Source organism: Lytechinus variegatus, chromosome 1 (assembly GCF_018143015.1).
Source record: "Lytechinus variegatus isolate NC3 chromosome 1, Lvar_3.0, whole genome shotgun sequence".
NCBI lineage: Eukaryota > Metazoa > Echinodermata > Echinoidea > Temnopleuroida > Toxopneustidae > Lytechinus > Lytechinus variegatus.
In genome coordinates, this window is record NC_054740.1 from 67,871,727 (window position 1) to 67,898,505 (window position 26,779).

The following is a 26,779-nucleotide window of genomic DNA, read 5'->3' on the forward strand; positions in this document are numbered from 1 at the left end:
TTCTGGTAACTAAAGATTTATCTAGGTAGGGACATATAATAATGCAGGATGATATTTCAAGCCTGATTGGGACCGTTATTGCAAAAAATGTAGTAAACTTAAATGCAGTCCATCTTTCCTCCCGCTTTCTCCCATTCTTTATTTTCAATCCCCGGCACAGCCCGGTTGTATTATTAATTTCTTCTTTCTTTTTTTTTCTTGTCCCTTTTCTTCGTTTTCAAATTTAGATTTTGGCTCGTTCCATTCTACCTTCGTCCGCTTTTTTTTGCCAGTTTGTCATCTTTTTATCAATTTTCCTTTCTTACAATTCATGCTAATGTATTAGTAGGCCTATTTCGGAATGATTTGTTCTTTCTCACATGTTGTTCTTTCGTTCATTTCGTTCCTTTTTCGGTTTTTCCCGCTTTGATCCTCCCGTTTTCTTTTTTTTTGTTGTTTCGTTTTAATTCCATTAATTTTTTTTTTCACTTTTTTCCTTTCCCTTTTCTTTTTCCTCCTTTCCTTTTCCCCTTCTCTTCCCCTTTTCCTTTCTTTCTCCCTCCCTTTTTTCCCGTTTAAAAAAAGTTTTTCAGGTGAAATCCACCGGGGGGGAGGGCGGCAGCCTCGGCCGGGGGCAGGCCCCCCCGTCGCCTGTTACGGCACGTGGAACTTTGCCATCATGGCAACTACCATGGTAACCTTGATTTTGATCGGCTGCTGAGCCCTGTTGCCGTGGTAGTTGCTATGGATGGCACAGTTACAAAGTTGTAACTCTTTATGAAACACCCCCAGGTCCTGGCTCCCCCTACCCAGCTACCGACCCTGGACATGAATTTGCATAAACAGTACAGTCGAGAAACAAATTCAGCAAATTTGTTAGCCTTATTATAAGCTCCTTGACCATTATTTCTAAAGTTATGAAATATATACCGAGGTAGATTGCAATAAAATAAAATAGATAAGAAATAATAAAACCAGTTTTTGAAAATGTTTTATTTTGCTCTTAGTTTCTTACTGTCATTCTCCCAGAACAGTAGTAAAAAATAATTTATTTTTCTCTGTACCAGACTAAAATTTGCCATCGGGATTTGGTCGTCTACTGTCGAACCCAATTCAGTCGAACTTAGGAAGACCAAAACGCTTTAAAGTCCTCTATGAGGTCACATTTTCTCACCAGGGTATGTATAAGTTACTTTTGATCGATGGTAATCTTAAGTTTCCGTATTTTTTAGTCTCTAAGATCAATACTTGTTAATGAAAAAAAGGATTTTAAAAGTCCGTATCTTGACCATGTTGACTCGACGTGCGTTGCAATTATACAAGCTGCACTGTTCGTGTATTGTCTGTGAATTTGAAACTAGTAATGCCGTACTGTGTATGATCATGATGATGGGGTGACCATAATTTGCGCCCATTTTGAAAATTATCATTAAGTTGATTTTCTGTCAAACATTTCTCACAGTTTACATGAAATTAATCCAAATCATGAATGCCAAGCGAAAGTCAAGATCCCAAAGTCAAATTAGCTTGACGGAATTGTAAGTTGTAAACGTGGTAAAGTAGGTCACGGGTTTCGTATACGCGTATGTATGTATAATCGATGTTAATCTTAAGTTTCCGTATTTTTTAGTCTCTAAGATCAATACTTGTTAATGAAAAAAAGGATTTTAAAAGTCCGTATCTTGACCATGTTGACTCGACGTGCGTTGCAATTATACAAGCTGCACTGTTCGTGTATTGTCTGTGAATTTGAAACTAGTAATGCCGTACTGTGTATGATCATGATGATGGGGTGACCATAATTTGCGCCCATTTTGAAAATTATCATTAAGTTGATTTTCTGTCAAACATTTCTCACAGTTTACACAAAATTAATCTAAATCATGAATGCCAAGCGGAAGTCAAGATCCCAAAGTCAAATTAGCTTGACGGAATTGTAAATTGGAAACGTGGTAAAGTAGGTCACGGGTTTCGTAAGTTATTGGTATTGCGTTCTCAAAATTCCAGGATGATCGACTAGTGTGCGCTCGGGTGAATAAAAGTGCCATGATATAGTGTGACCTTAGTTTGCGCATGATCGTTTTGCAAAGATTTAGAAAAAAAATCAAGCAGACAAAGGTAAGATGATTGTTTCAGATGGAAGTTAAAACCCGGGCCGGGGGGGGCCACTCGCGACCAAAAAAACACGTAAAGAGGATGTCTTTTTCACGATAGGCTACGTAAGGCCACGTTACGTACGTAACGTGATAAGGCTGTCAATAACACAAAAATAATGAAAAAAGGGTATCTATTTCACTAGGAAAATTATGTGTTTAGGGTCGAATTTGCGGGGATGATAAAACAAAATTAAAATGTTTTATAAAGTATGTCATTTTTGCCCCAACACTTCCTGTTTAGAGTCCGATTTGCGCGAGGTGTAGAAGGTGGGGTCGTACTAAACCAAATAAGGTAAAGCCGACGACTGAAGGACCCATTACAATAAAATAATCCTGTACTTGTTTAGGGGTTCATTTCAGGGAACATTCGCCAAGAGTATCGTTTTGTTTTCAATACCGTAAGTAACGGTGTATTAACCGCACCTTTTTCTCGGCGGGATAAAAGCAAAAGTTGGTTTATACACCGTGTATAAACCGTGCGGTTTATACACGGTGACGGGTCGTCTGAGCCAGCCCGCCGTAACCCCTCCCGTACATATACGATGTCTGCCAGTTCACAACGCATCGAGTGTCCGGGCGTAGCCGCCCAGGCAATGTCGTTTAGAGGGGTATGAGCCGCGGGTAATGGGAAGCGATTATCACGATCTTAATTAAATGTTGTCCATAACAAACGCACCCACCCTCATGACACTAATTTTGACTTTATTCTCGATTCAAAGTAGTGAAGTTCCCTGGCTAATTTAAAAGAGACGCCAAGCATACTCGGTAATATTTTGTCACCGATGAGCGAGAGTTGAGTGAGCTTAGAGATTGCGTTGTAATGTGGTTATAGTGCGACTTAAGCTGGCGCTATTCAAAGTCCCGTTTCGCGCCAGCTTTTTTTTTCCTTCCTGTTTGCTTTTCATAAGATACCATGTAAACCACGCACGAGAGAGACGGCACGAAGCCGTAAAAAACAACTGGAAAAAATGTCAATTTCTTTGTTTCTTGAACCTTCCTGTAATCCCGTATCCAAAATTCATGCTAAGACATCAAATTTCTGAAAGTGATTGTGAGTTTGTGATGCAAGAAATGTGAATGTTTCTTCCTCCTACGCTGGGAAAGACACAGATCATAATTTGATGTACTGGCATGAGTGGTACTGTATCGAAGTTTGCAATGTAATGGCAGTGCTGTGTGTGTGCGTGCACTGTGAGGTGAGTGAGTGTGTAAGTTGCCAAACTTGTCGGGACCGTTCTTTCTTTCTAACATTTGTAGATGAATTGATCAAGAACAGCAGATTTCCGCATACCGGTAATCTCTTTGGAATTGGATACTTTGAAATCTTAAAAACTTAGATTTTGTTTCTTCGTACCTCAAATATGCATCTAAATGTAAGATTTTTTTTTTTTTAGTCCAAAGTTGGGGGTGCGGTTAATACTCCGTTACTTATGGTACTTGTTAAGGGTAGGGTTTCACACGCCAATACTTGTTAAGGGGTGCATTTTCAGAATATGGAAATTACGTGTTTGGGGTGCTTTTCGAGACCCCATGGTCGCGCATGGTATTCACTCGTGAATGGAAGTGGCCCCCCCCCCCCCCCGGAGTTAAAATGCCATAAATTTGGATGGTATCTCTATCACATTTTACTTACTTTCTGGAGACCTCTGGCTCTGCTTGCAAACTGACAATTTCTTGAAGCTTGTCGACAACTTTAGATTTCCTCGGAGCTGATGGTCTCACGCAAAATGTAGCAAAATTTGCTAATGTTTTGCCAATATATTCACCAATTTTTCACAAAACAGTGATATGCACAACTAGGTAGGTGAGTCAGTTGATGATGTCCATCACTTACTAGAGTCTATTTCTTTTGTTTTTTAATCATTTGAATTTAAACAATATTTCATTTTTTATAGATTTGACAATAAGGACCAACTTGACTGAACCATATAGTATTAAACAATTCTAATTTCACATTCATGAAGGAATTAATCATTGTATTACTTGACAATGAGGAGAAAATTAGAATATTTCATATAATAAAATACAAAGGAAATAGTGAGTGGATGACATCATAGTCTCCTCATTTGCATACCAGCCAGGATGTGCATATAACTTTTTTTGTGAAAATATGTGAAACTTTAAAATGTCATAACTTTCTTATTTTATATCTGATTTTGATGAAATTTTCAGTGTTATGCTTGTTGGATTTTTCTCTTTTTATTCAAATCAACTTTTTTGCTGGGGTGGACTTAACCTTTAAAAGCCAAGCAAATAATTTTCACTTACCTTTTGGGAATGGTGCATTTCTACTTTAATATCTTTTAGTTTGTATTATTATTCATTTTTTCAGTAGAAACATATATTCTTTAATCAGGCATAACAATGGGAAGTTTAACCACTGTCAAAAAAATGAAAGAAAAAAAATCATAAGAAATAGCAAAAGTTATATCTGGAAAAAAGTGTGAAATAGACCTTATCTATATATTCCAAAATGTTGGAAAAAAAATGACATTTCATATCAATGAAATGCCTTCCCAAAGTATTTACTTTCTCAAGAGTGGTTTAAGAAGTCAAACACGAAAGAAAGAAACTGTTTATTTTTGGCTAGAAAAGACACAGCTTTATTAAACCAAGTATCAACACACATACAAATGCACATGTGGGACTGTGATGTACTCACCAATAGATGTGTTTTTTATGTGTGTTCATTTGGAAATCTGTCTTTTTGAGTCAAAAGAGAGGTGATAATTCCTCTTTTTAATGCTTGCAAATAATCAGGGTATATCAGATTTTAGCAGTAGGCCTGCTGTAGAAAGGGCATTTCATTGGTGTAAAATTTGACTTTGACTTTTAATAGATTTTCAAAGTTCTGTGGAAGATTTCTTAGCAGCAACATTTCGTATCGCAGCTCCCTGAGTTTGAATAGGCTGCTAGCGAACAGCTGCAATGGCTTCATGAATAAAACTCATGCCTGCCGGCTGGCCGGCATGGTGGTTGGATAATAGCTACGTTACGTACTGTTATGACTTTCTAGATAAATTAAAAGGGCGCATGACTAACAGGCTCGTATTTTGAACTGTAGAAAAATTGATAAATGCTTGCAAAATCGGGAGAAAAATTGCGCTACTCTGAAAATTATTGGTTGCCTGATTCTGGCCACAAAACTTAGCTTTTTTTAATAATGGTTGCCCGGGGTGAATTTCTGCTAATGTTGAGCCTTGTGTTTGTTATGTGTTACGCAATCTTGACTGAAGCCGAAGGTTTTACTGCAATTTTTGTCCGATTTTGATTTCACTAGAACTAAAGTTTGAATAGAGTATGAAATTTGCACCGACTTCGACAGTATTGTAAGCCCATCCAGGCTTCCACGTAGGTTTATCAACTAACACAGGAAGATAATCAGGACACAGCGCATGCTTAGTGCTTGCAGCAGTTAACCCCAGTTGTCACTCCCAAGTCCAGTCTTTGAATGAGATTAAGACCCCTGGGCCCACAGAAAAACTTATTATCTATTGACTTGATTCTTGAATAGACAGTGTTTTTTTGCACTAAGCGTGGAACACGAATTTATAGAGTGTCAAAAATGAAAAATTAATTGAATGGAATCCCTGTTTTAAGTGTCCAAATCTGGGACATCGGCATGAAATCTTTGTTCAGAGTTTCCTAGTGGCTAGACCGATAAACAAGTCTATTTCTGACATGGATATGCTCCACTGAGACTTTGTCTGGGTTCCGCGGTACTGACGCTTAACTTCGCATCCTCGATTACTGCTTTATCCCCCTTTTGATGGGCGAAAAACGGTAAAAGAAAGAAAACAAGATAATGATGCATTTAATCAACATATAACCACCTTTCAAAAATATATGCCAGAAAATACTGATTTTTTGTCTCACCTGCATAGCAGAGTGAGACTATAGGCGCCGCTTTTCTGACGGCGACGGCCGCGTCAACATCAAATCTTAACCTGAGGTTAAGTTTTTGAAATGACATCATAACTTAGAAAGTATATGGACCTAGTTCATGAAACTTGGCCATAAGGTTAATCAAGTATTACTGAACATCCTATTAGAGTTTCATGTCACAGGACCAAGGTCAAAGGTCATTTAGGGTCAATGAACTTAGACCATGTTGGAGGAATCAACATCAAATTCTTAACCTGAGGTTAAGTTTTTGAAATGACATCAGAACTTAGAAAGTATATGGACCTAGTTCATGAAACTTGGACATAAGGTTAATCAAGTATCACTGAACATCCTGCATGAGTTTTATGTCACATGACCAAGGTCAAAGGTCATTTAGGGTCAATAAACTTTGGCCGAATTGGGGGTATCTGTTGAATTCCCATCATAACTTTGAAAGTGTATGGATCTGATTCATGAAACTTGGACATAATAGTAATCAAGCATCACTGAACATTTTGTGCAAGTTTCAGGTCTCATGATTAAGGTCAAAGGTCATTTAGGGTCAATGAACTTTGGCCGACTGGGGGTATCTGTTGAATTACCATCATAACTTTGAAAGTTTATGGATCTGATTCATGAAACTTGGACATTAGAGTAATCAAGTATCACTGAACATCCTGTGCGCATTTCAGGTCACATGACCAAGGTCAAAGGTCAATGAACAGTGGCCGAATTGGGTGTATCTGTTGAATTCCCATCATAACTTTGAAAGTGTATGGATCTGATTCATGAAACTTGGACATAATAGTAATCAAGCATCACTGAACATTTTGTGCAAGTTTCAGGTCTCATGATTAAGGTCAAAGGTCATTTAGGGTCAATGAACTTTGGCCGACTGGGGGTATCTGTTGAATTACCATCATAACTTTGAAAGTTTATGGATCTGATTCATGAAACTTGGACATTAGAGTAATCAAGTATCACTGAACATCCTGTGCGCATTTCAGGTCACATGACCAAGGTCAAAGGTCAATGAACAGTGGCCGAATTGGGTGTATCTGTTGAATTACCATCATAACTTTGAAAGTTTATGGATCTGATTCATGAAACTTGGACATAAGAGTAATCAAGTATCACTGAACATCCTGTGCGCATTTCAGGTCACATGACCAAGGTCAAAGGTCAATGAACAGTGGCCGAATTGGGTGTATCTGTTGAATTACCATCATAACTTTGAAAGTTTATGGATCTGATTCATGAAACTTGGACATAAGAGTAATCAAGTATCACTGAACATCCTGTGCGCATTTCAGGTCACATGACCAAGGTCAAAGGTCAATGAACTTTGGCCGAATTGGGTGTATCTGTTGAATTCCCATCATAACTTTGAAAGTGTATGGATCTGATTCATGAAACTTGGACATAATAGTAATCAAGCATCACTGAACATTTTGTGCAAGTTTCAGGTCTCATGATTAAGGTCAAAGGTCATTTAGGGTCAATGAACTTTGGCCGACTGGGGGTATCTGTTGAATTACCATCATAACTTTGAAAGTTTATGGATCTGATTCATGAAACTTGGACATTAGAGTAATCAAGTATCACTGAACATCCTGTGCGCATTTCAGGTCACATGACCAAGGTCAAAGGTCAATGAACAGTGGCCGAATTGGGTGTATCTGTTGAATTACCATCATAACTTTGAAAGTTTATGGATCTGATTCATGAAACTTGGACATAAGAGTAATCAAGTATCACTGAACATCCTGTGCGCATTTCAGGTCACATGACCAAGGTCAAAGGTCAATGAACAGTGGCCGAATTGGGTGTATCTGTTGAATTACCATCATAACTTTGAAAGTTTATGGATCTGATTCATGAAACTTGGACATAAGAGTAATCAAGTATCACTGAACATCCTGTGCGAGTTTCAGGTCACATGATCAAGGTCAAAGGTCATGTAAGGTCAATGAACTTTGGCCATGTTGGGGTTTTTTGTTGAATAACCATCATATCTCTGTAAGTTTATTGGTCTAATTCATAAAAAGTGGACATAATAGTAACCATGTATCACTGAACATCTTGTGCGAGTTAGAGTAGTTTTCAAAGTCAGCACTGCTGCTATATTGAACTGCGTGATGCAGGTGAGACGGCCAGAGGCATTCCACTTGTTTATGACAAATACTCATGTTGGTTTCTTTCTTCGAAGTTTGATCATTCGTTGTCATGTTTCTATTAAATGCAGATTGAGCATGCAAACAAACCAGCCAAACATGTTCGTAACATGGATGTGATTGGCTGACAGTTTAGTGGTTGGCAGGTATGTAGCCTAAATGTCTATGGTCCACGTTGAAATAAACAGGGAAGATGAAAAAGGGTACCAAAAGATCCCAAGAACAGTAAAGAGTAAGGGGCAGTGGCTCTTTGTTAAAAAAAAATGGCCGTTGTTTCTGAAAATCATTTTCTGTTTATAATATAACTTGATCAAAAAATGAAAATTCCATTTTAAGCAAAACAAGGTTTCTTTTGGAAAAGGTAAATTAATAATAATAAAGTTTTATTTACCCAGGGTAGCCACATCAGTTAGGATACTGCTCAACCATTGGGGCCTGCATAACATAATAATATGTAATTTTGCACCCTCCTCCAATCTAAATGCTGAGCATCTAGCAAGAAGGCAGAGGTCCCATTTATATAAGCGTTTGGTATGACTCGGCCGAAGATCGAACCCATGAACTCCTGTTCCTGAGGTGGACGTTCTACCACTGAGCCACCGTGCCCTGTGTTATTAAAGTAGAAATATATTGAATATGAATATGGCCTTATTATATATCAGTGGAAAGGTAATGATGTGGGGATTATCATTTGGTCATTCAAAAATAACGAAAATAAAACATGAGGTGGAAATCTCCAATTAAAAAGAGCTGAAATGCCTCTCCAAAATATGCCTTGCATCGGTCTCTGAATTGACTCGAATTTGATGACTTGCATGAATGTACGAGAGACGTGATTGGCTCTCCCACGTCAAGCTCCATTTGCATGCAAAACCTGTTGCGAGGGTACGTTTTCTCCACACTCACTGAAAACTTTGATCACAAAATGAAAGAAAACCCAGAAGTTTATCTAGATTTAGATTTTCAAATTGATTATTTTGAAGATGAAGAGAATGATGATAAAGTTTCTAGCTCTAGAACAACAAAGTGACGTGGATGGAGGTAAATTTAGGGAATTACGAAGGTGATGATGACTCGTAAATTCAACTTGCATGCCGATTCGCTACCAACTCATGCAGCTGGTACATGTAGCTGCACCGCATGTCAAATCCATGAAAATGAATTCCAGCATGACCACATGCAGACAGAGTCTCTTCCCTCTATAACCAAAATAATGAGAAGTAAAATAATGATATAACTACATGTACTTACAAACAAGTGAATATATTCGAACCTGAAGGCAAATCAACTCAACGAATAGCAGCAGACAATATAAACCGACGATGAACTTCACGTGGCTGGGATAGATTGTCACCCGTTCTGTTAGATAAAATTTCATTATTTCATAATCTCATTATTTTGACAAAATTACGAAACTCAGGGAATTATTTTTCTATATGAAAATATAGTAACACCTGGTACTATTGTTTAGATAACGATAAAACCTTTTTTGAAGCAAAAAATTGAGGTAAATTAAAATTAGATATAGAAGATCATCCGCCTAGCTCACATGCGATTGTAAACAAACCACCACAAACACATTGCTTGCTGATTGTTTACAATCGCATGATCTTTTATATCTAATTTTGATTTACCTCAATATTTTGCTTTAAAAAAAGGTTTTATCGTAATTCAATAAATTGAAAAAGAAAGCATAAACAACACTCCGATCAATGTTTTGAAACAATGTGTGAAAACACTGATTCTGTCTTCGCAATGGAAGCATAAACACACCCTTAGACTCCTGGAAGTTGCATTTTGGTGATAGCGGAAACCATTTTTTGTCGGGAAGATATCTCGGATACCTGTTTGGAGCACCAATGGAGACTAAAAGAAATATTTTAGCAAAATATGTTTAGTGTTTAAAAGTTTATTTGCAACTCCTGATATCTTTAATCAACAATACCGATTGATCCAAACAGAAGTGAAATTCTGTAACAAGTGCTTACTAAATAAATTAAGCAAATTCTGAAGAGATTTTAAACAAAAATGGCAGGATCTAACATATACATGTACCTTTGTACATGTGAGTTTTGTTGTAAAGAACAAACCTTGATGGAATAGATAAAGCATGGTGATAAATATATGCTTATTGTAATTATTTGAATAAACTGTTTTCTATAGTAAAGAAATTGAAAAATAAATCCCATGATGAGATTGCAACAAGAACATTTGGTATTTTCTTTTATCCAGGCTGCATTTTTCCCAACCTGTAAGAAATTCAACTTGTTACCAATATCTGTACTGGATAACAAATATACAGAATAAGAAATATACATGAAGTTGTTCAGCCCACTGAGACACAGTCTGCGTGGGTTGTGCAGTTCCTGAAGAGTCATTTGAACACGTCTTAATAATCACTTCCAAAGTAGGAAAAAAGGTCAATTGGTTGTTGAGTAAATAAACTGCCCTCTCTCAAGCCAGAAGAGCCGATTTTCGAGGATTCTTGACCATACATCCCTTGTGACGTATTCAGCTGAACATGTAATGTGCAGGTACATGTAGCCTACATGTGGATATAGAGGCAATAGACAAAAACATGAGTTGAGAGTTCATGAATTCATTGTTGACATCCGATGTGTGCTAATTAGAACATTTGATTGGTAGAATTTGTCTGATTTATTACTTACATGTACATGTACATGATAGTCTTTAAATTGTAATTAAGTTAAAATCACCGGCAAAATTCAAATGATGCTTGTTGTTGACTGATATTGTTTCTTTCGTATAAGGAGTCAAGTTCTTGTTTTGAGGTCATGAAGATTCTTTCCATACATGTACATATTGATGCAAATTATTCAGAGATACTTGAGATATTCTTGTTGACACGAGAGATAGTACTATTAAAAACATACAGTGCTTGCATGTACAACTCAAACATCGCATCATATTTGTGTTAAATATTCTATATTTAGTAGAACATGATTTGCATTTTGTTTTCCTACATACATGTATATAATTTGTAACAAGTATGTTTTTGATACATAATGGTAACAAAGTCTATTTTGGTTTCATGAAATGTGAGAATGATTGAATACATGTAATTATGCAAGTTTGCATTTCTATATTGACAGGATACTGGATAATGTCAAGAGTTTAAATTTAAAAAAGGAGTTCAAAATAAAATGTCATTGAAATACTAAAATCACATTTTTTTACAACATGCATGTACTTCTTGCAATATAAACTTAAAAGCTGCAAGGTACCTTGTAGTAGTGCCTGTGTCATAGCAATAATCCAAAAGAAGAAGAAAAAAAATGAGACAATAGGTGGTTTCAGACCGCCTCGAAGTTCGCCAGTTTCAGGTATTCTCTGATCGGGAAATTTTCCCCGATCAGAAAATACAAGGTATTTTGGTAATGTGAAAGCAAACTACGCGTAATTTCCCCGAAAGAAAATACCCGCTAAATAGTAGGTACTTGGCGAAATTACGAGAACTTTCGCGGGGATTTTTCCAAGGTCACAGGTATTTTGGCGATGTGAAAGCAATTTACGGGAACTTTTTATCCCAGAGTGTCGTTGGGCGCGGGAGCTGTGGGTGGCTGCTGGGCTAGTGATTTTGAATCTCGCGCCATGCCTGTTTATCAGACCATACTGCGCATGCTCGTAACTTCAGGAACTTATCCCGAAGGGTATTGTTCAGAGCGATGTGAATGCACGAATAAATTAATGGGTATTTTTAGCCTAAAAAAATTCTCGTAATTTAACAGGGATTCTTGTAATCGAGGCGGTTTGAAACCACCTAATGAAAGAAAATGCCAAACAGCTACACATCCATCCAGGGACCAGGGACGGGAGATATAAACTCCAGGTTCAATGAACTCGATGTGAATAGATATAAAACTAACAAATCTAATGTTGTTTTTTTTTCTTCCTCCTACCCACTTTTCTTTCTCTTCCCAGAGACTGTAAAACTCAACAAGCTGCGCTCATCAATCACAACTGGTTGGCAGAGGTTAGGAAGGCAAGAAAGCAAAGTGCCTGCAGGTATGTCTATTTGTTGGTTTGATTTATGGTGATAGTGAACCAAAGAAACCTGTGACTCTCCCTATCTCTCTTTCCTCTCTCTTCATTTCTCTTTATAATTCTTCTCTTGGTGTTATTCAGGCTGACCCAGAGATTACCAGGTCGTCCAGGTATTCTCTGATCAGGAAACTTATCTGACCCCATCTCAGAATTCCAACAGATTTTTACCCATGTTTTCAGGGATTTTTCCATGGTCGCGGTGTAAAAGCAAATGACTGGAACTTTCTCACCCAAGCGAGTGCTTTGGCTCAAGCAAGCGCCATGTGCTACTGAGCCCCCCTCCCCTCCCCGTTTTTGAAATATTATTTTAATGTTATTGTGTTTCAAAAGCTTTGATCATTGTAGCCTTTTATTTTCATTGCATATCTTTATGATCCAGTTTGAGAAATCTACAAAAAAAGAGGAGAAGGATAAAAAAAAGATTAGGGAAGAAAGGACAAGGGGAGGTTATACAGAGTTATGTCAAGTGATAGGCCAACAAACTTTGATACATGTACGTGTATTTCACAAGAGCCAAGTTGAACTAAGGCTTCAGATTTCTGAACCCATAGACCTATAGAACTCCTAGGCATTCACAAACATGAATCAGGATTCCAGAGACTATGGTTTTGTAGTGTTAGCTCATTTTTTATTTGATACAGTTTAGTTTTTGTTCATTTTTTGTAGCATGGAAGCGTTCACTTCGTGGCAGCACTATCTTCTCAGACATTGGCCATTATTGCATGCAACTTTTTAAAGTAGATTTGTACTATTTTATAAAAAATGAAAAAAAAATATGCAGCAATCTTTATCAAAAACTCTGTCTTTTCTTTGTTCTTCTTATTTTTCTCAAAGCATGTAAATGCACAACACATGGTAGCAAAATTTAGCTCAATAGGAAATAATTTGTTTTTCTTTTTTTTTCCTGTCTGGTGTTATTTTCATAAAGCCAATTTGTGATAGTGACAAGATTTTGTGGTTCATCCCCAAGTTTTGAAAAGAGGCATAGAAACCATTGAAAGCACATGAGAAAGAAGAACAAATTCTGCTGTTCTTTTTGATCATTTGCTGTCATTTAGGAAAATCATCGCTACATCAATAATCAGGGAATGTGATTCAACAGCTCTAGACCCTGCCTATGTGATTTTTCATAGGCATGGATCTATTAAACTTTGTAAACTAAATTTTCTATAATTCTACAAATACACATTGTTCATATACATGTTCTTACAAACTTAAAAAAGAGAAAAAATGTAGAGCTTTATGGAAATAAAACTAAATGGTTTTGGCAAGTTGAAGTGTAAAATATCTTAAATTGTGGCTTAAATTATTTCATTAGCACAGATTTTTTTTTTTTAGATAATTCTCAAAATCAGTTTTATATTTAAGGGGAAATTCATCCTGATATTAAGCAGAAAAATTAGAGAAAAAAATTTCTCTTCATATATTTGGAATCTGATTTTTTTTTTTTTTGGGGGGGCAAAAAGTAAATCTATTTGATATTATTTCAAATTTGTTTTTGTTTTATGCAAAAATAAATTTATTCATGTATACCTGTAGGTATGTTTTGATTTATACCAAACACAAATCTTTGGATTTTGTTTTGCAATATAATGTTTGTGGCATGACAATGATTTCCAGTAAAAGTTTGATTACTCAACTTGATGTTGTCTGGATTGAGCAGACTATCCCGATGAATGGGATACACATCAATTTGGGTTTCCATGCCAACCACTGATCTCCAGGCAGAGTCCATTGGTAATGTTAGTACACTCATACATAATGATGTTATAAAGCAAGTCCTGGCATTTCCATGGGATGGTGTTACAACTCACTCTCTCTCCCTCTCCTCCCCATCACAGTTTCTCTCATGACCTTTACCATTTTGGATGTTGCCTGAGCGCAGTGCTGTTCATGCATGGGCGTCATGTGCTAAGGAATGGACAGTGTATCAAATATTGGTAGTCTGCATGGAGCAAAATCCATTGGCTTCATAAGATTGATGATAAAAGAGTATCGTGCAGCATTGTACATGGCTCTATGCTTTGTAATGTATTTTGATAATTATTCCAATTAGGCCTATAAACAACTTTTCTTGTTATTTTTTTATTTTATTCTTTTTTTTTTTTTGGGGGGGGGGGCGAGGGGAAAAGGGCTTGTACACATGCAGGCCTACACTGAAAATATGAATTAAAATCCAAATTCAGTGTTCATTTTTTTTTCAGAAATATCAAATGAATTTGAATATTTTTTTCAATATCTATTTCTAAAATTTGTATGCATTCATTTACTTTTGAATTTAATGATTAATTGATTTGATTATTCTAATTTTCATTTCTTCAGTTTTTTGTACATCGGTTATTGATATTTTGTTTGATATTTATTTGTGATTTTTATTTTAATATTCATTAATTTTTTTTTACTTTTTCCATTGTTCATTCTTTTGTTGGTTGAATCTATTGTTTTATTTCAATTTTATAACAAATTGATTGAATAATACTTTGGCAAGGGATAGGGACTTCTTTCCTGGTGGGTATATTCTTGGGCTCACAATATTTTCTTTGGCCCATCAATGCATACATGCAGGCCTGCATTGAAGTGCAAGTAGGATAGGTGTAGGTGTTCATAGACATATATCGTCTTGTCAGGAGAAGCCTGGAATCATCTTATATTGCCAATAAATACTTGCACTTTTCCTCCTGCCTTGCTTACCAATCGTTTTGTTGCCAAGCTTTGAATATCAGCTCTGCTGCCCGCCACATCCCTCCCTCCCTCTCTTGTTTACAGCGACATCTGCATATTACCACAGAATGAAGGCAAATATACATTCAGAAGACGTGTGCACACATCTTTTGAGGGCTGCGCTCATTCTCCTATGCCCCTGCTCTCTGCCGTTTTTCTGTTCTCGCTCCCCTTTCCATCCACTGCTGAATTGACCAACAGAGTAGACAATGGCCTCCAAAAGTGCAGCCGTTTGAGAAAGGGCAGTGCGTTGAACTAAGTTACTGAGGGTAGCTGCCCTTTTCTATTCTTTCTGCTTCATATACATGAACACTTCTTGTCACATGTGATTCTCAAATTCATGAATGAGTTGATCTGATTTAGAATATATTAGGCTATTTAGTTGGGTTACAGGAAAAAAAGGGTAAATGTCCACTTATTTTGTTTTTATTGACAGTTTTGACAAACTTGTCTTGAAACTGCAATCACGGCATTTACAGGGAGATCTCAAAATACTGACCTATTGGTGGACAAGCAAGTCGTTCATTAAGACAAAGAATGAATTAAAAAAAAACCTTTTCTAAAAAAAAATTGAAAAGGGGTTTTATTTGTGATATGGATGTATCATCTGGCAAATTATTTCATACCCTCTTTACAAGAAAAATAGTTTCATTATTAAAATCATGTTCCACCCAAAAATGATAATTTATGAATATATGTGGGGGAGTTGCTCGCTTATCACGTCTGCCCCCCCCAAAACAAAAAAAACATTCAAAGCTGTCGTATTCTTTTATGGATATTCATCAAAAGTTGACCAATATATTTATTACTTTTATATTCATTTACTTTTATAGAAATCAACTGATCGTCATGGTGAAATTCATCTAATTAACAACACGATACAAGAAAGCCTGAATCATTCTGATTATCTAGATACTTTGCTGAAATTACGTCAATCTCAGTTATCACCCAATGCCAATGACTGATTTCACCTCGAATATTCAATAAATTCATTGTTCCACATACCTCGTTTGGCAAGACATGTACATAGATATGAAAAAAATTTATTTCCAAATCTGGGAGAATATAGAGTGGGGATAGAGATAGATGCAGGAAAAGACTGATATAGTACTTGATAGTGCAAATTTTTCATCTTCTTATGGAGAGAAATGCATAAAATGACATACACTGTAGAAAGTAGGGTTGATAGGTGATATTATGATCCTGTTGAATGGTTTCTAAAACTGCAATTTGCATTGCCTTGTTTGCAACCCATTCTTTCCAACCTTTTTTCTGAATAAATCACTTATGTTTTTCATAGTGATGCAATGAAGCGTAATACGCTTACACACTGAAGGTGTAATATTTGGATATGTGTGTGAAGTACCCAAGTAAAGTTCTTGTGTGGTGGTGCAGTGCGCCAGCTCGCTAGGCTACGTGACTCCTTCAATCATGCAGATACATTGCGCCAAGGCCAAAACCTTCAGACCCTGAATTTACCATTGCACAACCAATCCATATTTCTGGCAATAAGTCCTGACAATCATTGCACTAGTGCTACCCCCAACTACATGTAGTATTAGGTAGGGTGTGATATCAGACCTTTAAAGCTTGTCTAACATTTTAATAGCTAAAAAAATGAAAAAATAAAGATATGGAATAATGGAACTTTTCAGTTCCACATTTCACCTTCTACAAGAATTACTGTACCTGCCCAAGGCAGGATATTCCATTCTTTATATTTCTGGAGACCACATTTTTCCTGATATCATTTGAGTAGCCATATTTCTATTTAATAAAACTAGGGGTGGCAAATTACAGATGAAGGCATGTAACTACACAATTTCGGTAAGTTCACAATCTGTACGATTGATGTTAATGGTAAACAAAACTTTGTGAGTACATGTACATGTAAAATATGTTGGGATGCACAGACCAGGGACGTCCCTGCACAGACCACACACATGATATAGTGAGGTGACTTTTGGGGGTCATGCTGCTGCGTTTGTCAACCTCTCCATGTATCTTTTTGAAGGCACATTAATACCCCTTTCGCAAACTTGTTGATGCGGTTTATTTTAATCCATGAAAGGTCAACCTGATGAGATGAAAATATTTGAGTCTTCCATTAAGGAGGACTCGAGCAGCACTCGATTAGCATTCCTCCCATTTTGAGATAAGATAAACAGCGCCATCTTGTTCTGAAATTTATTTAGTTAACTTTTGTACACGGTGTTAACGATTGCCCCTTTATAATAAAAAAAAAAATACATGTATTATGTTAAAAAATATTTGGGAATGTATTCTCGAAAGTGCCAACTTGCCGCAGATACATGCGACCGTGCTTCATGTAGACTTGCCCCTTCAAGCCTTCCCCCTATTAAAAAAATATAAATTTTGATAAGAGTGCAGGCCAATGAAAAAAACAAAACAAAACAAATGGGCCTCATTGCATGTACATAATAGACTCTTCTTATGACTTAGACTAATGATTCACTGATACTGTCTAGGAGGGTGAAGTTAGTTTTACATATGACTACAGTACGTATATGAATTTGACCATGACAACGATACATAGATTTAGACCAAAGTGATATATCACAGGAAGTGCCCAAGTATTCTGTGTTTGTGCATGGGGCGAATGCATCTAGGAATATTACACAGATTTATGCCAAGTTTATGTACTTGCCTAGCCTGATGTTGCAGGCCCTGTTTTAGGGTTTTAGTCATTGTGTGTTAGTAAGTCGGATGGACCCTGAGTAGTAATGATTTGGCATGATATCCTGCTGTTGCTGCTATTCCTGCTGTTCAACTTTTATCAGTGTCAGTTTACAGTGCAATGTGTTCACACAGCTCTTCTTTGTTTCTTTAGAACATCAAGTATAACAGATTGCATGGGGGGGGGGTGCAGGGGTTGGTGTACATGTACTCTTGCGAGCACAACCAGAAAAAAACAAACAAGGCCTACATGTACAAATGGTTTTCAAACTGATGATGGTATTGAAAACCTGATGACCTACAAGTTTTGATGATGAATGCCAAGGTAGTCAATCCCAGCTTCTGTTTTATGAATTTGTTCATGAGAGCTATGTTGATATTGCTGTGGTCATTCCAGAAAGCGAACCACTTTTGTAGTCTGAACTGAGGCTTTTTTAAAATAAAATTTCTTTCTTAGGGTTTTATAAATGATTAAGATCTGTGACCTGACCTATGGTTGAAATAGTTCACAGTCTTTTGTGACACCGGATAACAGACAACTTTCACAGATCTCAGGAGAACAGAATTCACAGAATTCCTCAGGAAATACAATTTTAGACCATATTACAGAGAAAAATGCTGAAAATCAAATAAAAACCTAATAAATCAAAACTGCAGAAGTGAAAAATATACTCCTCAAACCTGTTAGCCATGTTTACATGTACATGTACCTTTCGCTTTGTCTGCATGGAAACTTATTATTTTCTAAAAATTTTCTCTTTTTAAAACTGCTTTAATATCATTATAAATGGGAAATTTATAAAACAGAAAACAAGGTGTTTCTAATTTATGGCATATTATAGCGTGAACCTGTCCCAAGGATTTGCCATGTAGAAGCATGGAAGAGACCGTGGCATGGACGAGATCTCCTTGGAATCTTGTCAATTTTCATACTTTCAGATATACTAGAAAATGAATTCTGGATTAGTAGGTCCAACATTGTCTGTGTGGTTCTAACAAATAACTTTATTTCATGGAAGAAGAATACACACAATTCATCATTCCGGTGCAAGAACACCCATAGCAGAACATTTTTGCACACACCATAAGTGAAGAAACATCCTTATGCATTGCCTGTACATGTGCTGGCATTAACTTTTTTGTGTGCATGCGATGAGCGAAAGTGTGGTGTTAAGTGCGTTCTTGCACTGACAATGATTTCTGATGTTCTTGGGCTGCGTTTATGCGACCTCAACCCAGAATCATGATTTGAATCACGATTTGAATCATGATTCAAAACAGCAACATGAATCACGATCCGACAGAATCAGCGTTTATACGACCATCTTTCTAACGCTGTTTCTCCCTGAATTCGGGCCGATCCAGTGCGCATCACAGTGCGCAGTTTGACCCAGGAAGTATAGGTCAACATTTTCGCGCCTGTTTCTAACTTCAAGTCGGCTGCAAGATTTTTGCTGCCGCCCGAGCTAACGCGCGATCGTTTGTGCAACGTTTACTCGGCTTCCGAAAAATAAATCTTTTACTTCCAGAATTCCGTGTATTGTACCTCGTATTGTTTTTGTTTACTTGTATTAAATCTTGTCGGTTCATCGAAAATGGTGTTCGGTAGCCGTAGTACTGGCCCGGAGTACTGGGCATGAATTCTGTTAATTTTGTCTCGACAGGCGGTGCTACATCTCCGTAGAAATCCCTCCCTCGCAAGCGCCGCTGAAAGGGATTCGTATCGTCTTATTTCTGTGAATCCCGGTAAGGGATGCTTTTAATTGCTTCAGGCCAAAGCACAAGCAGAGCCCTGAGTTCGTCGTCAGTCTAATTTGTGCCTTTGGAACTTGAAGATATGATTGATGAAAACAATGAAATATACAAATGACGCTACAGTACAACACCGGGGGTACAATACACAGAATGATAATTCCTAAATGCACGTGACAATTGGCATATACCGGTACTAGTACACTGGCAATACTGCTACACGAAAATTAACCTGCACGAAACACAGCGCGCGCCTTTGAGTCGAACCCGGAAGAAGCACGACACAATGACGTCATAGAATCATGATTCAAATCACGATATCGTTTATACGACCTTTTTCGTTCGTGATTCTACAGAAACGTCTTTCCAAACGCCCCTTTTTCCGTGTTTCATGTTTGTGATTTGATTGTGATTTGTTTCATGTTTGCGACTAAACGCAATCGTGATTCTGCAGAATCGTGATTTGAATCATGATTCTAATCATGATTCTAGGGTAAAAAAGTGTCGAATAAACGCACCCTTGGAATACATGAAGCCTTTTTCTATGAAGGCTCAGAACTGAGTATCAGTAGTACAGGATATTTTCTTGAGCCCTTTCACTTGGCACAATGCGAATTGTGCAGTTCGAATCGTGCAATTGAAATGCCAACTATCAATCCAAATAAAGACTTCAAATAGATGAGTAGACAGAGGACCTTTACTCTTTACAAATGTCACAATTTCCTGCAATTAGGGATCACATTCTCCAGTACAAACTTTTAAAAACTCCCAGTAAGGCAATATTTAGGCTTACATGTACATGTACATGCATGCTGTGTGCATCCTTCGATTTCAAATTTCTTGTGTGTGTATTTGTATTTGTATTTTGTGTACAAGAGAACTACGAGTGATCTTGTATATTGAATGACAATTAGCATGTGTGTTATATAAGATGGGAACACTTCTGACTTGAAATTGAATCAACATTTATCTGACCGTTGCACGGCTTTTATAGGAGGTGACGTCACAATACGATTCAATTCATTGCGCTCAGTAAAAGTTGAAGGTGTAATACTGCTGTGGCCTGCTGGCTAGCTGCGCATGACAGCTGTCCTAGATTTCATTTGCCCTTTTGGGATATTGCTTTTTGCTTTCAATATTTTATGCTCCTTTTTCATAGATTTATCATGTTAGAAAAAAGTCATATTTTCGCAAAATTCCAAGGGGTTGTACAACAAAATAGCAAATATTTATTGAAATGGAAAAATATCGCAGATGAGGTTTTGTACACACGCTACCATGCAGAAATTGCTGGTGTATGTCACAATCGTGGACATATACCAGATTACATAATTGCAAAAAGAGGGCATTTGACCAATCAGAAGCCTTCTCTCATGCAATCCATCTTATATCATTTACTGAAACAGCATTGCTTTCAAGTTTTTATCTCGCTTGCATAGCAAAATGAGACTATAATAGGCGCCGCCTTTTCCGACAGCAGCGCTGGCGTTAACATCAAATCTTAACCTAAGGTTATGTTTTTGAATTGACATCATAACTTAGAAAGTTTACGGATCTATATTTCATGAAACATAGACATAAGGGTAACCAAGTATAAATGCTTGTTTTGCACACATAATAGATCACATGATCATGGTCAAAGGTCATTTTGGGGCAATGGACATGATATTTTCATACGAATGTATTCGTTAGAGAATAATAATTCTATAGCTGTTTTCAAAGTCTGCTGCTATATCGAATTCCGTAATGCAGGCAAGACTGCCAGAGGCGTTCTACTTGTTAAACTTGGAATAGACTTTTTGCTTGTAATTATAATCAAATGTACTGTATAAAACCATCTCAGTCCCAGAAACCAATTGGAGTTTCATCCCTAACACAGACAGGCAAACAAATGTGAACACATCCTAGAAACAAGCATGTATTGAGGGTCGTCGGGGTAGAGAACCTCTGACTTCATAGAATCAGGAGAAATCAGCAGTGGGTCCTGATGCGGTTGGAAATATTCATTTTAGATGTGGTTTTACTGAAAGGTTTGGATATCACTGATGTATTGGGCTCAATGTTTTCTCTTTTGCTTTATATACATGAACCTCAAGGCGTAAAGTATGCAAATTGTCATACATGCCAAATCATTGGCTTGTGCATGATGATTTCTTCTGCCAATTATTGCAACCAAAATATGAGTCACATAATCATACACAATTAGCAGCTCAGCTTCCATATTTTGTGCACTGAAGTTTGTTTGACCAACTTAACGTTCGCGATCAGCTATTGTTAACAAAAATCAAAATTCATTTTGCATTCAATAATGATTTAACCAAGGTTTATGTTTATGCCAACTTATTTGTTGTTAAGCTTTAAAAGATTCAAAACAAAGTCTCTTTTTGGAAGCATTGTTTGTTTAAAACATTGAGTCGTCAATTGACACATTTAATATTTGTTCAATTTTTCATCCCAGAGTACACGGACTGATAATCATCCGTGTTCATCCTTGTAGCCTTTAATGTAATATGCATGGTTTGGATCTCATGCTTTTGAAACATGCAACACATACATCAAGCATGCTTGAGAATCCCCCCCACTTGGGCAGAAAAGATGGAGATTGGGTTTCTGGAATCTCAGCATTCTTACATACAGGACTAATCAGGGCCCTTTATCATGAAACTTTTGGCGCTGTCACACCTTTGCGTTTTAGACAGCGTATGCCCGACGTATGAGGAATTTGGCGAATACGCTGGCGTACGTCGAATACGTTACGGGTAAGTTTTGCATACGTTAAGAGTACGCTAAAACACGCTGGTATACGTCGTCATACGGCGAGGTCGATTTTTCGACGTATGCCAGCGTATGGCTCATACGTCCCGCGTACGCGGGCCATAAGTTGTAGGCAAGTTACGCGATCGTTGATACACGTTGACACACGTTACTCGTAAGTTACTCGTAAGTCGATGTACGTCGAGATAATGTCCAGCGTACCCTAAAACTTACTTCTAACCTATGAGTAACGTGCTTTGAACGTATGTGTAACTTAACTCCAACGTATATTGACGTATGAAGACGTATGAAGACGTGCTCCGGACGACCACAAAACTTACTGAACGTGTTTATAACTTACAGCTACCGTATAATGGCGTATTGACAACGTTTATAGGAATTGGTATATAAAGGTGGGGTTCACAGGAGGAACCCATCAGAACTCATGAAGACTTAATGGTGAACAGATGCCCATGCCATTCGAGAGATGATGTACAGTGCGGTTATGATTTGAATAGTCGAGCGGCAGCCTTTTTATAGGCTACGACACGTGTTCGTCAGCGATACGCTGCCGCGCGCTATGCGTAAGTTAGGCTATCGTAGGGCATAAGTTGTGTACGCCAGCAATACGCTAAGCATTCGTTGGAATACGTTACTTATAAGTTAACGAAGCGTTCGATATATGTTACTAATACGTTATGAATACGTCCAACTCGTTATGATACGCTAAGTATAAGCCCAGAGTTGAAAAAAAAAATCAAAGTTCAGCGTATGCCGACGTTTTAGAGCAATTTTGATACGTCGGGCATACGCTCTCTAAAACGCCAAGGTGTGACAGCGCCATTAGCGATTGATCTTGGGGCTGATGTTTAAGATTAATCATACACAATAAATCTATGCAATGAATTGTAGAATCAGGGCCACACTCAAGTCCACCTCAGAAAAATGTTGATTTGAATCAATAGAGAAAAATCAGACAAGCACAATGCTGAAGATTCATCAAAATCGGATGTAAAATAAGAAAGTTATGACATTTCAAAGTTTCGCTTATTTTTAACAAAATAGTTATATGAACGAGCCAGTTACATCCAAATGAGAGAGTTGATGATGTCACTCACTCACTATTTCTTTTGTTTTTTATTGTTTGAATTATACAATATTTTAATTTTTACGAATTTGACGATCAGGACCTCCTTGCCTGAAGCACAAAATGTTAAAATAGTGGAATTCCATGTGTTCAGGGAGGAATGAAACTTCATTTCACATGACAATGATGAGAAAATAAAAATATTTAATATTTCAAACAATAATAAACAAAAGGAATAGTGAGTGAATGACATCGACTTTCACATTTGGATGTAGCTGGCTCGTTCATATAACTGTTTTTGTGAAATGAAGAGAAATTTTGAAATGTCATACATGTACATGTAACTTATTTTACATCCGATTTTGATGAAATTTTCAGTGTTATGCTTGTTGAATTTTTCTCTGTTTATTCAAATAATTTTTTTGTTGGGGTGGACTTGTCCTTTAATGTACTGGGTCCAGGCTAGGATCTCATGATTGATCAAACTTGGGCTGATGGAGAACGAGCTTGCAGGTGTGTTCAGACCGACTTGAAGTTAAAAAAATGCTAGATACATACATGTACTATGCTTTGATTGGGAAAATTACCCTGATTTACCATGACCCCCCAAAACACCAGGTATTTTTGTTGACAACATGAATTCAAAACACTTGTAGTCAATGTAGTATTCGTTAAAAATACCTGATAAATATAAGGTAGGCCTAATTTTTATATTACAAGAACTTGTGTAGGGATTTTCCGAGTTCGCCAATGTATTCTCAATGAGAGAAAAATAATGCGAAATTTGTCGTCCCACTTGGTAGTTGGGGTGCTCCTGTTCCTCACCTGCTAATTAGACCATACTGTGCATGTTTGTCACTTCAAGAACTTCACCTGATAGAGTTTGCTTCTGGTAGTATGAATGCAGAAAATAATTATCTGGTAGTTTTTTAAAGCCTGAACAAGTTGTTGTAAATTTATGGGTATTCCAATGGTCGGGTCGGTATGAACATGGACCTACAAGTCCATGGTGAGTGTGGGTGGGTCAGATCACAGTGTACTAGATCTTGAGCCTCAGAGTTGGTGTGAACTTGATGACAGGTAGAAGGACTTTCTGGAGACCCCCTCAAACAATCTTATATCCCTCTACCTGTCTCTACTCTAAACACAACTTTCCAGAAGCTCACCTTGATGATCTTATGTAGTCTTCATCTTAAGACTCTTTCTTGATGAGATATCCTGTCTGGATCCATCCTTGGTTCTACATATTTACTGAGGGTAACTGATTTTTTGAAGCTGGAACCACAAACATGAATCAGAAAACAAAATTGATGTCAAAATGCCAACATAAACATTTTAGTTTAAAGCTAAAAAAACTTCAATTCAAATCAGTTAAAATTTGAAAATAAATCCATTGGACTTTTTGTGCGTTAGTGTAGATTAAATAACTTAATAAATTGAATAACAAGTGCCTCATTTTCCAACATTTTTGGTTTTGGATGTTTCTCTCTCATTTTCTGCTTTGTTACACTCCAATGTCAGTAATTCAAGATGGGCTTTCGTTTTAAATGTATGAAAAAAATTGCACATGTATTTTCAAGTAGATTTTCATAGGGTCGTGTTTAAAACTGAAGTGCATGTAGTAGAAATCTCACCTCTTGCTCTTCTCATATTTGACCTCTCCCTTCGACCTTTTCCCTTTGAGTTTGAAGATCACAAGGCCAAGTCCTTTCTCCATCTCTTGGTCATTGACCCCTTTCCTTTCATGAAAGAAGATTACTACAATATGAGGGGCGGGTAAGGTCATTAGTAAAAAATGGGTGAAAAGCATTGTGGGAAGGTGATATGATGGGATACAAGCTCCATTCACACCTACTCATATTGTCCTGAAACAGAAGGGTGTTATCATATTACGCAGATCATGGTTTCGGACTCTACAGTCACCAGATTATCTTTCAGACAAGTAGCGAGGAAAATCCTAATCTTAGGAATACTATATTATTATTCCTTTCAATTAATATAGAACAAGAAAATGTGTTAAGGTTATTCATTTTAGGGGTCAGGTAGCCCCTTCATCTTGAAAATAATACTTAAAAAAAAAATTTATTGGATGGATAATGCGGATGATATTTTGTTTAACGTGACAAACTTCCTTGACTAATTCGTCTGATTTTGAAAGGCATTCAAAAGGCAAGTTTTTTAAAAAGAATTTTGGCTTTGGATTTTGAGAGTATGGGGAAAATCTAGTTTCTCAAACAAGAGAAAGAGTGAATTTTCACCTGCTTTTTACTCCTCTATTGAATGACATTAAGGATCACTCAGTTTGGAGCGACTTTAGAATGAACATAATGACCTGGGACCCATAATACAAAGCTTTTAATGGCAATGATCTTAGAACATTTTTCTATGATTGATTGCATTGACTACAATGTACATAATTAATTGTGAAAATCAAGCATACAATTGATTGCTAACCTTTGTGTTAGGGAACCCTGAACAAACGTTCAAACAAATTTCACTTGTTAAAAGATAAAAAAATTTTAACAAGTGAAATTTACTCTTAATCTAGTGAATTTATGCATTCCCTGAATTTATTATAATTCACATATTTTCTTTTTATATAGAATATTTTTGGGGGCTATTTTTTCACAACTTTTAGACAGGAGCTTGTATTCTTAAATTGGGTTTAATCTAAACTCTGGTGGACAAAGTTGTGGTTGAAGTATGGGTTGTCAATTGTGACAAAAATATCTTTAATAACAATCCTCTATTTTCATTGAATTATTCATGATTGTTTTTGAATGAGAAAGGAATTTTCATTCACAATCAAGGCATATATGGAAAAGGTACAGTAAATATTTTGCTCCCCATAATTTTTGCACAGAGTTAGACCATGGCCTATTAGAAGTTCTGTTCGGATTTCAGACTACTGGCCAGATACAGCAATGCAGCCATAACCAATCATACAATAGTGGTCTCCTGCTGAAATACAGTGCATTTTTCTTTTATTTTTCCTTGCAGATATTAATTATCTCGAGACTTCTGATTGTCTTCAGGTGGGGATTTACATGTAAGTAGCAATTTCATAGGTTTATTCAAAGCTTCTTGTCTTTTCACAAATCCCCCCATGGAATGATATTGATCTTAGAAGACAATTCCTCCACTGGAAGTCCTACCGATCAAAGTCATGATTTGAAATGAGTTTTCAATGTCATTTTGAACATGCTAGGTGTTCCCACCTCAATAGGTGTTTTCAGACTGACTCGATTTTTGAGCATATATACCCAGTATTTTTTTATTAGGAAATTCACCTTGATTTACCCATATCAGAAAATACTTGGTATTTTTGCCAGTGTGAAAATACTAGCAATATTTGTAAAAAGAAAAAAAAACACACAGTAAAACATGGGCCATGGAATGACTTTGATAGTGGGAGGGGCTGAGCTTGAAAGTGGGGGAGGAGTTTAACCATGCATGCTGACTTTTTTGTACACGGTTTTGGAAAAAAGGGGGAAAGGGGGCTAAAGCCC

At 36.9% G+C, this 26,779-nt stretch overlaps 1 long non-coding RNA gene across 1 annotated transcript; it reads left to right on the forward strand.

Moving 5' to 3' along the window:
• Positions 1 to 1,052: 1,052 nt before the first annotated feature.
• On the forward strand, positions 1,053 to 26,779 carry LOC121420776. Its single transcript, XR_005970834.1, has 3 exons — positions 1,053 to 1,157; positions 12,137 to 12,220; positions 26,271 to 26,779. It is a non-coding gene; the product is annotated as an uncharacterized LOC121420776 (long non-coding RNA).